The sequence below is a fragment of the Bos grunniens genome, chromosome 4 (assembly GCF_055505025.1).
Source record: "Bos grunniens cultivar Pamir isolate PY7600 chromosome 4, Bosgru_T2T1.0, whole genome shotgun sequence".
Classification (NCBI taxonomy): domain Eukaryota; kingdom Metazoa; phylum Chordata; class Mammalia; order Artiodactyla; family Bovidae; genus Bos; species Bos grunniens.
In genome coordinates, this window is record NC_141168.1 from 94710189 (window position 1) to 94727936 (window position 17748).

The 17748-nt window shown below is 39.1% G+C and overlaps 1 protein-coding gene across 11 annotated transcripts in view; it reads right to left on the bottom strand.

Annotated features, from left to right (window-relative positions):
- The window catches only part of AHR (aryl hydrocarbon receptor), a 503901-nt gene that overhangs the window by 265165 nt on the left and 220988 nt on the right, over positions 1 to 17748 (bottom strand). The window lies entirely within an intron of this gene.

Sequence of the window (17748 nt, forward strand, 5' to 3'; positions counted from 1 at the left end):
TCAGACACAACTCAGCAACTGAACAACAACAAATCAGAATGAGAAAAACAAATATCGTATATGATTGTTCTGAATTGTGGTGTTGGAGATGACTCTTGAGAGTCCCTTGGACTGCAAGGAGATCCAACCAGTCCATCCTAAAGGAGATCAGTCTTGAGTGTTCACTGGACGGACTGATGTTGAAGCTGAAACTCCAATACTTTGGCCACCTGATGTGAAGAACTGACTCGTTGGAAAAGACCCTGATGCTGGGAAAGACTGAAGGCAGGAGGAGAAGAGGGTGACAGAGGATGAGATGGTTGGATAGCATCACCGACTCAATGGACATGAGTTTGAGTGAACTCCAGGAGTTGGTGATGGACAGGGAAGCCTAGTGTGCTGCAGTCCATGGGGTCGCAAAGAGTTGGACACGACTGAGCGACTGAACTGAACTGACTGAACACATACAGATGGAATGTAGAAAGATGGTACTGATAAACCTATTTGTAGGGCAGCAATGGAAATGCAGACATAGAGAAGAGGCTTGTGGACACAGCGAGGGAAGCAGAGGGAAGGACAAACTGAAAGAGTACCATTGAAACAGGTCCATTACCATAGGTAAAACAGACAGACAGGGGGAATTTGTTGTATGATGCAGGGGGCTCAAATTGGGTGCTCTGTGACAACCTAGAGGGGTGGGATGGGGTGGGAGAGAGGCTTAAAGTGGGACAGGACATGTGTATACTTATGGCTGATTCATGTTGATGTTTGCAGAAACCAATACAATATCACAAAGCAATTATCCTCCAATTAAAAATAAAATTAAAAAAATTGTTATTTCTGGCTCCTCTTGAAAAAACATTCGGAGACTCGCCAACACTAAGCCTGCATTCGTCTCAGAGCTTCTCAGCGGCCCCTCTCTAGTGAGGCCCATTCCACTGGCCTTACCACGCAGCACGGCCTCACCTTCAGCTGGCTTCAGCCCATCTGGCCCTACAAGCATGTGAATTGGCAGAATGAAGCTCTGACATTTCTAATGTGCTATATGTCACACTAGATCATGTTACAAGTTCTAACTCTATGGACTCCATCTCTGAGTGAATGTTAAGTCATTTCTTCATCAACAAGTATATGCTGAATGAATACACCACCTTGCCTTTCATTTACTGATGGATTCCATTCAATGGTGCTTCCTCTATGATCCACAAGATGAAGCAATTACACAATAAACTCATAAAGAAAAACACAAAACCCAAAACCTTGTCTGAGCTCTCACAGCAATTACAGTACAAACCACATTAGTTATTCAGCTCTTTATCATCAACTATCTCATGTGTTTCCCCCCCCTTTCATGTATATTTATCTTGTCTCCCCAATAAAACTGCAGCTCATCAAAGGTCAGGATGTTTGTCTTTTATGTCTTTATAGTCCTCCATGGTGATTCAAACACTGTCATAATGCAACGAATGCATACTTGTTTATTTAAAACATTGTATAAAGCAGAAGCAACCAATACCTTTCAACAGTCATTATGTTGTAATACATGAGACCACTGCCTCTGCCCTCTCTCCCTTTATAGGAATTATCCCAGGCTGAAACACACACAGCAATGCCAGCTAATTTTTCTAGATTGCTTTCCACTGGCTGCTTTCCTTCAAATCACAAAGAAGGTTCCTTTGAAGCAGGTCCTGCTAGAGACTTGATAGTGATCAGGCTGTGATCACAACGAGTATGCTGCCCTGGAACCCAGCACTGCTTACTGGCACTTACATGTTCACACCAGGCCGTGCCAAACCACATACACTCCAGGTCCAAGAGCTTCCTCTCCAAGACAGGGCTGGCTGGCAGGCTGCTCACACAAGGATATGAATCAAGAGCCCTAAGGGCAAATTACAAACTCCTTTCTTCTCGGCATAGCTATAGACCAGCATGAGTCCAAATTGATTTCACAAACATAGATAATTATCTAAAGCGAATGCATCCAGACTCTTCTCATTGTAAAAGGAGCCATTAATAGATCAAGGTAGACTGGGTGGAAATGGAAATTTGACTGTAGGTTCAGTGGGTTTAGTCAATATTCATCCCTGGTACCATAAATATAACATGGTGAGGTGGGCAAGTGTGTACCAGAAATCTGGCTTCTTTTGCCTGATAGTTTAGTTATTTCTGTCACATCTTGTGGCATAAAGCAAGGGAGAATTATGTGATGAACTGTTTACATCATCAAAAATAGTTCATAAGACTTAAATAGAACCCAAATCCTCCTACAAGAAAACAGAATGGTCAGCTTTAGAAAAGACAAATACTTACTGTAAAAAAACTGCAACTACATTCATATGTGATGTCAAACAAGATGATTTTAAAATCAAAATGTCATCATTTTACCGTAAGTGAAACAAGGAAAAAGATTATACTTGATATTTGCCCTTACTGCCTAGATTTATTGTACTAACTGAGTTTCTAATGGGATGTTAGCAATGCTGCTTTAATGAGGTTTGATCATATCAGATTATCATATGAAGCAATAATCAGTTCAATAGGTCAGGAATTAATTGACTAAAGGAGGAAATGTCTAGGTGGACCTGGGTCCCATCACTCTTTTCCCCTACATGACCCATCAGTGGAAATTCTTTTCTGGCTCTATAAGGTGACTTATATGGGGCTTCCTCGGTGGCTCAGCAGTAAAGAATCCTGCAAATACAGGAGATATGGGTTTGATCCCTGGGTCAAGGAAGATCCCCTTGAGAAAGAAATGGCAATCCACTCCCGTATTCTCGCCTGGGAAATCCAATGGACAGAGGAGCCTGTCAGGCTACAGTCCATGGGGTTACAAAAGAGTCAGACAAGATTTAGCAACTAAATTACAACAGCAAAGTGGCTTATGGATAGAAAAGAAACAGGAAGAAAGGACCAGCTCTCACATGCAATCTCATCCACTAAGTTATAAGGACTTCCAGGCTCCTCTGTCCATGGGATTTGCCAGGCAAGAATACTGGAGTGGGTGGCCATTCCCTTCTCCAGGGGAACTTCCTCAACCCAGGGATCAAACCCAGGTCTCCTGCACTGCAAGTGGATTCTTTACTGAGCCACCAGGGAAGCCCTATAGCAGTAATACTATTCTTTAATTTCCTACAAAACTTCTTGATCCAGCCCCAATTCTCCGTTCTTTCAAGACCCTCCTTTCTCTTGTCATCTCTTCTAAGTTTTACTCCTCTACTCACCTTATTCTTGCTCCTTGTTTAATCTATTGTATTATTCCATGGCACTTACATTCTGAAGTAACTGATGTATTTTTTACTTGTCAGCCCACCCTGATTCCATTTCTGAACGCATCTCCTTTTTTTGGCTACCCCATCCAAAAGTAGGGATGGTATGGGAGATGCAGACAGGGAGGGATAAGGGAACAGTACCAATACGTCTTTCACAAGTTTTTTCTATGTGGTAACGAAAAAGCAGAAGATAGATACTTTGTTTTTGTATTCCACAGAAAACTACTCATGACCTCAGCTAAAAGACAAAATTCTTCAAACTCCCTTGAAATAGCTGCCAAGCAGAAGTCATTGCTTGTTTCTTCCAGGAATGCCTCTGTAGTAGGTTGACTCAGCTGGGAAGGAAGCGCTTTTACTCTTCCCACTTTCCTCCTTTGTTCCACAGAAAAGACAGATATAATGGCTAGAGCTCATGTACTAAGTGTTAAGGATACAAACCACAAACACAGGATACCCGGCCCACTGATGATGTCACAGGACCACCATGCTGTATAGCCCTAGACTGCTACCTCTGAAATGTTTTTGAGAGGGAGAGATAGTATTTTTCTGTCACCATTATTTCAGTTTTTTCTATCCTATTCAGCCAAATTTATCTTATCAATCAGTTCAGTTCAGTCGCTCAGTCATGTCCAACTCTTTGCAACCCCATGAATCGCAGCACGCCAGGCCTCCCTGTCCATCACCAACTCCTGGAGTTCACTCAGACTCACGTCCATCGAGCCGGTGATGCCATCCGGCCATCTCATCCTCTGTTGTCTCCTTCTCCTCTTGCCCCCAATACCTCCCAGCATCAGAGTCTTTTCCAATGAGTCAACTCTTCACATGAGGTGGCCAAAGTATTGGAGTTTCAGCTTTAGCATCATTCCTTCCAATGAAATCCCAGGGCTGATCTCCTTCAGAATGGACTGGTTGGATCTCCTTGCAGTCCAAGGGACTCTCGAGAGTCTTCTCCAACACCACAGTTCAAAAGCATCAATTCTTCGGCACTCAGCTTTCTTCACAGTCCAACTCTCACATCCATATATGACCACTGGAAAAACCATAGCCTTGACTAGATGGACCTTTTTTGGCAAAGTAATGTCTCTGCTTTTGAATATGCTATCTATGTTGGTCATAACTTTCCTTCCAAGGAGTAAGCATCTTTTAATTTCATGGCTGCAGTCACCATCTGCAGTGATTTTGGAGCCCCCAAAAATAAAATCTGACAGTTTCCACTGTTTCCCCATCTATTTGCCATGAAGTGGTGGGACCAGATGCCATGATCTTCGTTTTCTGAATGTTGAGCTTTAAGCCAACTTTTTCACTCTCCTCTTTCACTTTCATCAAGACGCTTTTTAGTTCCTCTTCACTTTCTGCCATAAGGGTGGTGTCATCTGCATATCTTCTAAAAAGGTTAAAACTAAATAATTATCATAAAGTCTAAACTGCCATGTTAAAATGGCCCTCCATACACATGGGTTCTGTATCCATGGATTCAAGCACTGCAAATCAGACATATTTAGAAAAAACATTCCATAAAGTTCTATGAGGCAAAACTTGAATTTGTCAGGCACTAGCACCTGCTGACACAGACAGTCAAGAATCTGCCTGCAATGCGGAAGACTCAGGTCCAATTTCTGGGTTGAGAAGACCCCTTGGAGAAGGGAGCAGCTACCCACTCCACTATTCTTACCTGGAAAATCCCATGGGCAGAGGAGCCTGGAGGTCTACCATCCATGGGGTCACAAAGAGTCAGAACTAACACTTTCCCCTAAACGCTTAGGCTTCCCTGGTGGCTCAGTGGTAAAGAATCTGCCTGCAGTGTAGGAGCTGCAAGAGCTGCAGGTTTGATCCCTGGGTTGGGAATATCCCCTGGAGGAGGGCATGGCAACCCACTGCAGTATTCTTGCGTGGAGAATCCCACTGACAGAAGAGCCTGGCGGGCTATAGTCCATAGGGTCACAAAGAGTTGGACACAACTGAAGCAACTTAACATACACACAACAACTATTTACATATCATTTACATTTCATTAGGCATTGTAACTAATCTAGAGGGGATTTAAAATATACATGAGGATGTGAAAATATCATTTTATGTAAGGTACTTGAGCATTCTCAGATTTTGGTAAGCAAACCAGGGTGGGGAGGGTGGTGGTTGTTCCAGAAACCAATCCCTCACAGATGTCAAGGAACAACTACATTCATGTAATGTATACTTTTCCCACAAAGTTTTCAACATGCATACTTCATCTGTCCTTTTGATCTTTAAAATATACCTCTTAAATTAGCTAAGCCTATCTATTTAACAGGGGCTTCCCTGGTAGCTCAACAGTAAAGAATCTGTCTGCAGTGCACGAGATGTGGGTTTGATCTCTGGGTTGGAAAGAGCCCCTGGAGAAGGAAAAAGCAACCCATTCCAGTGTTCTTGCCTAGAAAATCCCATGGACAGAGGAGCCTGATGGGCTATAGTCCACAGAGTCACAAAGAGTCGGACATGTCTTAGTGACTAAATAACAAACAACCCGTTTAACAGATGAAAAAAATGAGACTAAGGAGGTTAAGCCACTTATCCAAGGTTCCCAGCTGGAGAATTAGAGCCTAAATCATCTGAATTTTAGCCCAGAGATGCTTCTAGTACAGTATGCTGCCAACTGTTCAAATAATGTGTCAAAGTTTCAAGAATTACTACACATGCTGCTTAATGAGAATAGATAAAGCTTTAAATACATAAAAGGAAGATGACACCAAAGTTGCTAAGGGCATAAAATGATTTTTTTTAATATTTTTATAAATTCTGAAATCTCTTCCACAACAAAAATACATACAAAATAAGTATTATAGCCACAGAATAAGTTCTTTATATTTTAGTTATTGAGCAAGAGATAAACTTATACAACACAACAATATAGGCTAATTAACTCAGGTGGCATATGTGAAAATAGTCAGGGTTCTAGGTGGATTCTGCTAGTACTTGGTACTGCAGCTGCATAGGGCAACATTATTACTAGCTATGGAGGTATGTGAAGACTTACTGAAAAACTAGGCTGTTATCCAATTGATTAAACATATTTAGGAAAACTATATTGTATAATATTTGATGCATCAGTTTGAAGCACTGAACACCAAACTTACCTGCATTAATACTATAAAATTCATTTGCTGCAGAAGGGTTTCTTCATATAAAAGAAAGAAATTTGCCATAAATAAGCTATCGCTTTATGTAAAATAAATATCACCTTATGTTATATTAACATATTCAATATTGCATGAATCAGTAAATGTAAAACACTGAGTTAAGATGATTTTTTTTTAAACCTGTGTAGAGATAGTTTTTGAAGATGAACTTATATCCCCATTCTTTGGTGACCTCAATGAAAAGAAATTCTACTTTGCTAGCTCCTGAGAGATTTTTGAACATCTAGGCCACCCACTTACTTTATCTCCTGCCTGTGAATTTTCAGACAGGGTCATAATTTTGGCAGGAGGTAAGATAAATGGCAGGCAGAGATGAACAAGTCCATATCACATCAACGTCAATTATTTGCATCAAAGACAACTTTTTTCCTTCAGAAATAAGTACCAATCCCTCTCCACAGCCTTTAAAGTGTCTTGAAGACTCTTCCCCTCTTGGAAAGACTAACCTAGTGAAGAAAAGGAACATTCATTTGTAGGGTCTATCTAGTCTGATCAGTACTGAGACTAAGTATCAGATGATTTCTTGGACACAGTTCTCACAGCGTATTTTCAGGGTAAGGCAAGCCTTACCCTGAAACAAGCTTAAGTTTAGATGAATTGGATGTGCTCTGGGAAGATGAATTCCTGACTGTTCTAAGACTTGGCTACTCCTACCTACAGTCCCTGAGCCTGACATCTGCACTTCCTATAATAATAACACATTGAACGTTTCTGGGCTGTCTGGATTTTGTCCTATATTGATGTCCTAATGATGCCTTTTTCGCATGGCTTTGGTATTTTGTTTCATTTGGGCTTTCAAGGAGCCATACAATAGTACACAACCAAAAAAAAATAACTTCTTCTTGCCTATAATATATGAGTAACCTAGACATTTCAGTAATATATACCTAGTGCATTTCAAGATACAAGATTTGCTCTTATGTTTTCAAAGAACTGCCAAAGTCTCTCAGCTAAGCATCACTGATCTTCATCTCATTCCCACCTACTGCTCACTCACTCTTTAGATGTAATATTTTCCATCACCTTCTCAAATGTGGTTGATGTTTAAAATAGCAATCATGGATTGCATATATAGTTAAATTTGCTTCCTTATAGAAAAGAAAACTAACTAAATTTTTGGTAGAGAAACATTTATCAGTAGCATCTTCATCCTTAAGTTACATTTTTTTTACACAACTAGTCTTGCAGAAACTACTTCTGTCAGTTAAGCCATTCAGGCAGCAAGTAAGAGAAAATCCAATTTGAAATTGCACCTGTGATAAGACTGTTATCTCAGGAGACCAGAACTAAGTGGGCTCACCATTTAGTCTATTCAGCGAATAAATCCTATCATCAAGGAAACAAATGCTTTACATCAGTTTACTCTTCCACCTTCAACTGTTGGCCTTCGTTCTCAGCACAACAATTACATAAAAAAAAAACAGTCCAAAGTCTGAAAGGAAAATGTCTTCTCCTTGGATGCTGGCGGGGGAGGGGCAAGAAAAATCTTCTCCTGATACCTAAGCAAACTACTCCTCATCACCTCATATGTACATTTCTAAACATACACAGAATTACCATATTTTACCAGAAGGAAACAAGACTCATGCTCTATTGCTTCCCAGGAGCCCAGCCTTGCTTGAAGCTCAGGGCCATCTAATACCTGAAGTGGTCAGGAGGTGTAAGTGGGAAAGAATCCGCCAACACAGGAGAAGTAAGAAATGCAGGTTTCATCCCTGGTTTGCCTGGAGAATCCCCATGGACCTAGGAGCCTGGCAGGCTACAGTTCATAGGGTCACAAAGAGTTGGACACAACTGAGCAACTTAGCATGCTGCTGCTGCTGCTAAGTCGCTTCAGTCATGTCACACAGTCATTTAAAAAAAGTCATCAATGATTATATGGCCAGGGAATTGTCTCCAGACACTGCTGTTTCACATGTAAAATGATTTACCCTAACGATTTGCCACTCCACAGCCCCACTTTTTTATCTTTAATTCATCCTTTATCTTTTTCCCATAAACATGTTGGGACTTAGCCAGAAATGCCTATGTGCAAAATGACGGTGTCTCTGAAAAGATTTAAATATAAGACTCAAGAAACTCATTAGATTTATTTTTTGGTAATGTGCAGAATTTATGATCAAAGGTAAACTAAGCATATTAAATTTTTTTTAACAATTTGAGCAAAAGTTGATTCCACCTGGGCAGCCCCAAACCAGAACTGGTTAGAAGTGCTCCACTGATGAGAGCTTGGGGAGAGACTTTTAAAGAAAAGAGTTGGAAGCAAAGCAAGGAAATTGTTTGATTGGCTATAACTTAAGCAGTTGCCTTATTTGTAAAAACCTAATTGGCTGTTTGTAAGTGGCTGTCATGAGACTTTAACCCTTAGGCATTTACAGGCTTAGGTTTTGGTTTGCTTACATATACTACCAAACCATTAAAGCCACCTCAATTGAATGTTGCTGCTTCCCTGGTGGCTGAGACAGTAAAGAATTTGCCTACAATGCAGGAGACCCGGTTCAATCTCTGGTTCAGGAAGATGTCCTGGAGAAGAGAATGGCAACAATACCACAGTATTCTTGCCCAGGAAATCTCAGGGACAGAGGAGCCTGGTGGGCTACAGTCCATGGGGTCACAAAGAGTCAGACATGACTGAGAGACTTTCACTTGTTTAATTTAGTACTGAATGCTGGGTTATTTGGTAAAGAACACAATTAAGATTCAATTAAAAATTTAGGTATGATTCCTTAATTCAGATGGGTGAAATATTTCTCTTTCCAAAGGCTTTGAGCCTTAAAATAGCCACTACACTGTTCTGAAATACAAAGGTGTTCTATGAACTAACATGTTTTGAAATAGTAGTGCTGCCATTAGCCTCAGATACCTGGGATTCAATCAGAAGGAAAACTGACACACTATCACACAATCTAGGGAGAGCCCATGAAATGTGTTCTCAGTGCCGTTAGCAACTCCTTCCTGAAGACATAATGACATGTCACATGCAGAAACTTCATGCACAGAAATGGTCTGATTTCCACCCTTGACAGGGCTTTGAAAACTGCCCAGTTTTCACTGGGAAAAGAAAGGATAAAACTTACTCAACAAATCTGTTATGAGGTCAAATAGAACTGTTCTACTCTTGAGAGATAGGTATGTGGTATATATGGGTGTATATAACAGAAATAAATGTGTATACATTTAAATGCACACACATGCACATACTGTATATGTGTATATTCATATGTACATGCATGCATATACTGTGTATGTATATACATTTATAAGTACACACATGCACATATTGTATATATACACTGCTGCTGCTGCTGCTAAGTCGCTTCAGTCGTGTCTGACTCTGTGCGACCCCAGAGACGGCAGCCCACCAGGCTCCCCCATCCCTGGGATTCTCCAGGCAAGAACACTGGAGTGGGTTGCCATTTCCTCCTCCAACGCATGAAAGGGAAAAGTGAAAGCAAAGTTGTTCAGTCATGTCCGACTCTTCGTGACCCCATGGACTGCAGCCCACCAGGCTCCTCCATCCATGGGATTTTCCAGGCAAGAGTACTGGACTGGGGTGCCATCGCCTTCTCCGGTATATATACACACATATGTATAAATATATACATATAGAAAGATACATACAAGTATAAAGATATATACACACACCCATACTCTATTCACAAATACACACACTCTCTGAAACCTATAAAATGAAAATTATAGTGTTTATTTAGTTATTTTGTACACTTATAAAAATTATACCTTTATATTTGATTATGATGGTACAGATGGTGATTATCTTTGTGAGGATGCTGAAAAAACAAAGCATGAGTAATATTCATTATGTTAACCACATTTTAAAAATATCCCTTGATTTGAGTCTTTGAGCAGAATGCTTAGTGTTCTTTGCTGTATCTGATTTGGCCTTTGGGGGAGTTACTTCACTGCTATCTTCTTTTAAATTTATTATTTGAATCCTATGAGCCAGGGAGGAAAACATTAAGTTGGCTGAAGCATGCTGATTTGCCCTAGAGTCAGAGTAGAGACAAAAAGGTCTTGGAGGCCTTAAAAAGGGACAGAAGTTCTGTTTGTTTGGTTTAGAATTTTAAAGCACTTACTTTTACTTTGTTTGCTATGTGTAATTTCTTCTAGCATCACTAATTAAACATGGTATTCAGTAACTCTTAATTTTTAGGAATTACTAGAGAAAAGAATAAATGGGACTGGGTTAAAAAAGCCATCCCATGCAACCTAGAGGGATAGAAGGGGATGGGAGGTGAGAGGAGGTTCAAGAGGGAGGGGACATACGTATATCTATGGCTGATTCATGTTGACATATGCCAGAAACCAACACAAAATGTAAAGAAATTATCCTACAATTAAAAATAAACTAAATTTTAAAAAAGAAAAAAGAGAGTTAAAAAAGCCATCTCATGAAATGTTAAAGTATGCTTCCAAAGTTTTGGTTTAAGTTTAAATTCTGTCCTAAATTTTAGAGGAGGGAGGAAGTAAGGTTACAGGCTACTGAAAAATATTTGAATTTTAGGGGCATCGAGGGAAAAAATAAGCACACCAGTTGCTGCTTATGTAATGAATCCCTTAAAAAATAGATGTGTTTAAACTTAGGAGAACAAACCTATGGTTGCTGGGGGAGGTGGGGGGAGGAACAGTGTACACACTGCAAATGGCAACCCACTCCAGTGTTCTTGGAGAATCCCAGGGATGGGGGAGCCTGGTGGGCTGCCGTCTCTGGGGTTGCACAGAGTCGGACACGACTGAAGTGACTTAGCAGCAGCAGCACACACTGCTACATTTAAGTTGGATAACCAACAAGGACCTACTGTGTATAGCACCTGGAACTCTGCTCAATGGTATGTGCCAGTGTGGATGGGAGAGGAGTTTGGGGAAGAATGGATAATGTATATGTATTACGGCCGAGTCCCTTCACTGTTCACCTGAAACCATCACACCACTGTTAGTCCATTTCTATCCCATTACAAAATAAAAAGTTTAAAGCTTGAAAATTTAAAAATAGGTGTGTTTGTAAGGTTTGTAATTTTTTCAGAAACTAGATTTTATTTTTCCCTAAAAATTTCCTGTAAAGTACTATACATTTCCAGTTTAGCCTAAAGCACTATAGAAACAGTACCACTGTAAAAGCTGATCACTGATTTGTTCTGTTCTTGGTATAGGAAAATTCCCCCTGAGCTTTAATACTTGACGGCAATTCTTCTGGCAAGATGGACTGATAATTTGGTTTTTTTTCTAGCAGCAGATGAATGAACAGGATTGCTCCACTTTTCAGAGATGGATACTCCTTGGATGGTGACAGACAGTACCATACCTGTTCCTAACATGAATGGGAAGCATAGTAACTGCAGCTAAAAGAAACAAGACAAGAGAGCTATACAGTGTGATTGCCGAGTTGCAGTGGGGTCACTCCTTTGTTAGGGGTTCATTACAGCATAATGAGCCATTGATTAAGTCATTCAAAATTTCCTGAATATCAACCACAAAGGAAACACAGGGCTAGGCTCTGGAGACTCAACTGCAACCAAAAGCAGACATGGTCTTTTCTGTGTAGACACTCAAACAAAATAATTTCCGATGTAGGGCTGGGCAAACAATCTAATAATCACACATAAAAATAAAACTTCAGCTGGGATACATGTTGGGAGAGATCATGCATGGTCCTTTGATAATATATGGTCCTTTGAATAACATAATAGGAGACTTTGTAGTAAGCTACAGATTTCCCTGATAAATGATTTCTCTTAAAGGGCGTATTAGAGGTAATCACTGCAAGAGTGGAAAGGACTAAGCCAGTAGAAAAGCTTAGTGTGTATAGCACTACTTGGTACTCTGTAACAACCTATATGGAAAAAGGATCTAAGAAACGAGCAGATACATGTATATGTGTAACTGATTCACTTTGTTGTACACTTGAAACTAACATGACATTGTAAATCACTATATTCCAGTAAACATTAATTTTTTAAAAAGATTTATTTTGGTCTTTAGCCTGAGAGCATTTGTGTATGTGTGTGTGTTTCTGTGTAAAAGTCAATCTGAGTGTAGAGCAGCAAAAGGAACAGAAGGGGACAAAAGTTTGAAAGCTACTATGTAACCAAGATGTGCAATGTTGTTTTGTTGAGGTAAGTAGTTCTCAAATTTTAATATGCATCAGTATCACCTGAAGGGTTTAATAAAACACAGATTGCTGGGCCCTATACCCAGAGATGTCAACTCAGTGGGTAGAATGGAGCACAAAAATGTGCATTTCTAACTAGTTGCCAGTTGATGCTAAAACCCACAGGCTGAGGGTCAAACTTTGAAAACCACTATAAATCTTGATGTCCACAACTGGCCTAGGGTGAGAAAGGTGGACAGAGTATTTCCATACTCTCAGTGCATAAACATGTCTCATGGGTGAAAGGAAAAATTTCCTTAGCTAATTAATTTGTATTTGATAATCTGAGGAACAATGAAGTCTAATACAACCTAACATCTTACAATTTCTGACTTGACAGTGATACTATAAAAAGTTTTTTTACAGGAAGATTAAAGTCATTAACTTTGCCTTCTCATTATAGTCAATACTTCAACATAGGAAAATATTTTATATGAATTGATTTGAATTTGATTATATGAATTGATATTTACCAAATGAGCCATAAAATATATATTTTTAAATTTGAATATGACCCATGTAATCTATACTTTACTGTATTGCTAAGACTATTTTTGGTGAGATACATATTTTATTTTTTTATTTCTAATCTGCTAGAGACCAATATGTGGTTCAGAAGCTGTACCACCTGGACCCACCACACAAGTCTGGAAACATCGAAACTGGCCCAGATTCTGTTCAAGGGAACAAATCCACTGATCATATACTTGGATGCTATTGTGATATCAACTTTCTATAAAAGTTTCTAAATGCACATTTTTAATTTCTGTAATTACGGTGTTATACAGGTAACTTATCATTCATGATCTGACATTGATTCACAGGCCACACTTTAAGTAGCTCAACATTCAGAAAACTAAGATTGTGGCATCCGGTCCCATCACATCATAGCAAATAGATGGAGAAACAGTGGAAACAGTGTCAGACTTTATTTTGGGGGGTTCCAAAATCACTGCAGAGGGTGATTGCAGCCAAGAAATTAAAAGACGCTTACTCCTTGGAAGGAAAGTTATGACCAACCTAGACAGCATATTGAAAAGCAGAGACATTACTTTGTCAACAAAGGTCCATCTAGTCAAGGCTATGGTTTTTCCAGTGGTCATGTATGGATGAGAGAGTTGGATTATAAAGAAAGTTGAGTGCAGAAGAATTGATGCTTTTGAACGGTGGTGTTGGAGAAGACTCTTGAGAGTCCCTTGGACTGCAAAGAGATCCAACCAGTCCACCCTAAAGGAGATCAGTCCTGGGTGTTCATTGGAAGGACTGATGTTGAAGCTGAAACTTCAGTACTTTGGCCACCTGATGTGAAGAGCTGACTCATTTCAAAAGATCCTGATGTTGGGAAAGATGGGGGGCAGGAGGAGAAGGGGACGACAGAGGATGAGATGGTTAGATGGCATCACCGATTCAATGGACATGAGTTTGGGTAAACTCTGGGAGTTGGTGATGGACAGCCTGGCGTATTGCAGTTCATGGGGTCACAAAGAGTCGGACACAACTGAGCGACTGAACTGAACTAAACCTTAAAGGAGATATAAAAGTACAAGTTTTCCTTGAAAATTACTAGTCTAAGGAGATCTTCAAAACGGGCAAAGTTCTGCTGAGCTTAAGTTAGCTTCATGATTGTTTCATTTGTCAAAACCAAAACAGTAGCACAAAATCAGAAATATGATAGATATATCCAGTTTTACTTCATTTTATTTGGCAGAACTTTCAATGAATAAAAGTCATATGATTTCAGTAATTAATTTATGTAACAGTAGCTTTATTCTACCTTAGAAATCTTATAACCTTTAAGATTTTGAATAAAATTTGGTTTATACTTCAGCATTTAGTTCTAGGCAAAACTCCCAATGGATTTCTTGACTATTCTATTATTTTGTTCTATGTGTTCATTATTTGTATTGCTTTAAAAAGTTTGAAAACAGCTATCGAGTTAATGGTGAACTCTGTTTTTTGGTGTTGATTAAGAAACAATATAAACACTCCTGATGTCTGTTGAAGCAGGATGGAAAATTCAGAGGGACACACTTTTCAGTGCTTTACTCTCTAACTGATTAGCTGTCTGAAATGCCTCATCACTGTATCAAGAGTAAGGCCCCAGAAGTTTCTTAAACAAACTATTTTCATTTTTCTACATTTTGGAATCATAGCATTCATTTTTAGGCAGAATTCTTAGATATTTTGGCATAATATAAAAGGAAAATATTTCCACTTTTCATAACTCACAATAATATAGGTCCAAGTACTGCATCTGCTTTACTATAATTTGCTAAGTACAGAAAATCATTTAAGCCTGGAATGAATCACTCACTTGGTTCTAAAGATTCAGAAGCTGTGCACTGCATTTCAGATTAATCAGCAATTAACTCTCCAGTGGGATATAAAGATATCCTAGTGGTTAAATGGACTTCCCTGGTGGCTCAGACGGTAAAGCGTCTGTCTACAATGTGAGACCTGGGTTCGATCCCTGGGTTGGGAAGATTCCCTGGAGAAGGAAATGGCAACCCACTCCAGTACTCTTGCCTGGAAAATCCCATGGACAGAGGAGATTGGTGCAGGCCACTATCCATGGGGTCGCAAAGAGTCGGGCACGACTGAGCGACTTCACTTAGTGGTTAAATACACAAGCTCTAAGTTTCACTTTCAAGAAGACAAAGTAAATATACATTTTTTCTCCCATTAGTTACAATGGAAACCTTTGGACTTTATACAAAAATAAACATCAAAAGACTCTAAAAGGAGAAAAGAGGGCAGCTTGGCTAGCGACCTCAGGAGTGGCACGCTGGTGAGCTCTCTGAATTTTCTACTGGCCTCATGTGTCCCAGGTTTTCAGTTAAAGAAGCTAGCAATCTGGTAACCTAGCAGGCACAGACAAAACAAACAAAAGCCCCCAAATACTCTTTAGGTAAGAACTACTCTATTCCAGGAGGAGGAGCTAAGATGGTGGAGGATATTCTGAAATGAAGGAAGGCTAAGAGAATATGCTCCCAGCATCTCTAATCTAAAAGAATGGCCAAAGCAAGTCCGTTGAAGAAAAAAATACATACAGTAAGAAAAATTCCTAGAATATCAGGAAGCAAACTTGAACATAATATACAAATATACAGACAAAATACTAAATTACTTTTGATGATTGAAATGCAAAATATAGTACTGTTTCATGCAGCGCCATATGTACATAGAGGAAATATTGAAGATAATTTATACTGAAAATAGAGGAGGGTAAAGGGATATAAAGAAAAGCAAGATTTCAAACTTCTCTGTGGTAAAATGACACCATTAGACTGTGATAAATTTTACATGTCAATGTAATCATTACATGTTAGAGTAGCCATTTAAAAAGAAAAACAAAAAACTGTGGGGAATTCTGAAAGAGATGGGAATACCAGATCACCTTACCTGCCTCCTGAGATATCTGAATGCAGGTCAAGAAACAACAGTTAGAACCAGACATGGAACAACGGACTGGTTCCAAATTGGGAAAGGAGTACGTCAAAGCTATATATTGTCACCCCGCTTATTTTAAAAATATCTACAAAGTAGCGCTGACATATATACACTACAATGTGTAAAAGAGATAGTGGGGAGTTGGTAAATAACACACAGAGCCCAGTTTGGCCTTCTGTGATAATTTGCGAGGGAGAGGGAAGCTTAAGAGGGAGGGAATATATATACCATTGTGACTGATTAATGTCATAAAGCCAATACCACACAATATAATATTATAAAGCAATTTCCCTCAAATTAAAAAATAAATTTAAAAAATAACTTTGTCTAAAATAGTCATTATTTTTCAAAAAAATCTAGTAGTTATTCTCTAATTGAAAGCAACTCTCAAAAATATCAAGACATATATGAATATTAAATTTATCCACATCCTCTATCCTTTCACAAATTAGTGTTCAGCATATCCTGTATTTGAAAACTTGGTTTGCCGAGAACTCTAAAGAATGGGGTTTGAGCCAAGATTAACTACAACTCTAAAAGCCACATATTATAAAACACACACACATGAATTACAAATTGTTTGCCAAATTTTACTGTTAGCTTCCCACAATATTCTAAAAAATATCAGACAAACAGGCGTCAGTATGATGAATGTTGATGATTCCTTTATTTTTTTCCTATACACAGTGACCCTCTAGAAGCTCTGAGGTCAGCTGAATATGCATAGTCACTTCAATTAACTGAAGTGTTTGTAAATAAATGATATCGTTCCTCCATTAACATGTCTCCATCTTGACCTACAGGAGTGGATTGTATGGATAATCTCAGATGACTAATTTGTCTTTTCTTTAACCCAGTGCAAGGGAGCAAAAAAGTACAGGGAAACACAGACATACTTTTAAAAATACACATATTCAGGCAACATTGCCAAAAGTGAATTTCTGCTGAACTTAAGCCAAGCTTTTCTATGAATTTATATTTTTTGTGATGGAATATAAGGTCCAATAAATAATGACAACAAATATGATTTTGTTTTACAAATTAAAGGATACTTTCACATGCATTATTTCCTTTTACTTTCATAAAAAGCTTATAGCTTAGATATTATTGTTCTCATATTACAAATGGGGAAACTGAGGCTTGGACAGGTAAACTGTCCCAGTCTCACAGATAGGAAATGGCTCACTGGATCTCCAACTCTGGCTCCTGACCCTTGGTCACCAAGACTGAGAATGTGCATGTAAATACATGTGGCAAGAATTCACACATAAACAGAAACATGCTCAGATCACTTTTTAAATGTGACAAGGTTTCTCCAAATTTCAGTTTGCTTTAAATCACTTCTCCAGCTGCTAACACCATGCTGGAGTTTGTACATTTCAGAACAAAGTAAAATAGTACCTATTTATTTAATTAGAGTCTCATCTATCAAATATGCAAACGAAAGTGTTCTTGCTATCTATCAATTCCTTTATGTGTTTCGGCTTGCTTTTTTAAAATTTACTTTTATTGGAGTTAGCTGCTTTTACAATGTGGTATTACTTCCGTGGTGGCTCAGATGGTAAAGAATCTTTGTGTAATGCAGGAGACCCAAGTTTAACCCCTGGTGTGGGAAGACCCCCTGGAGAAGGAAATAGCAACCCACTCCAATATTCTTGCCTGGAAAATCCCATGGACAGAGAAGCCTGAAGGGCTACAGTCCATG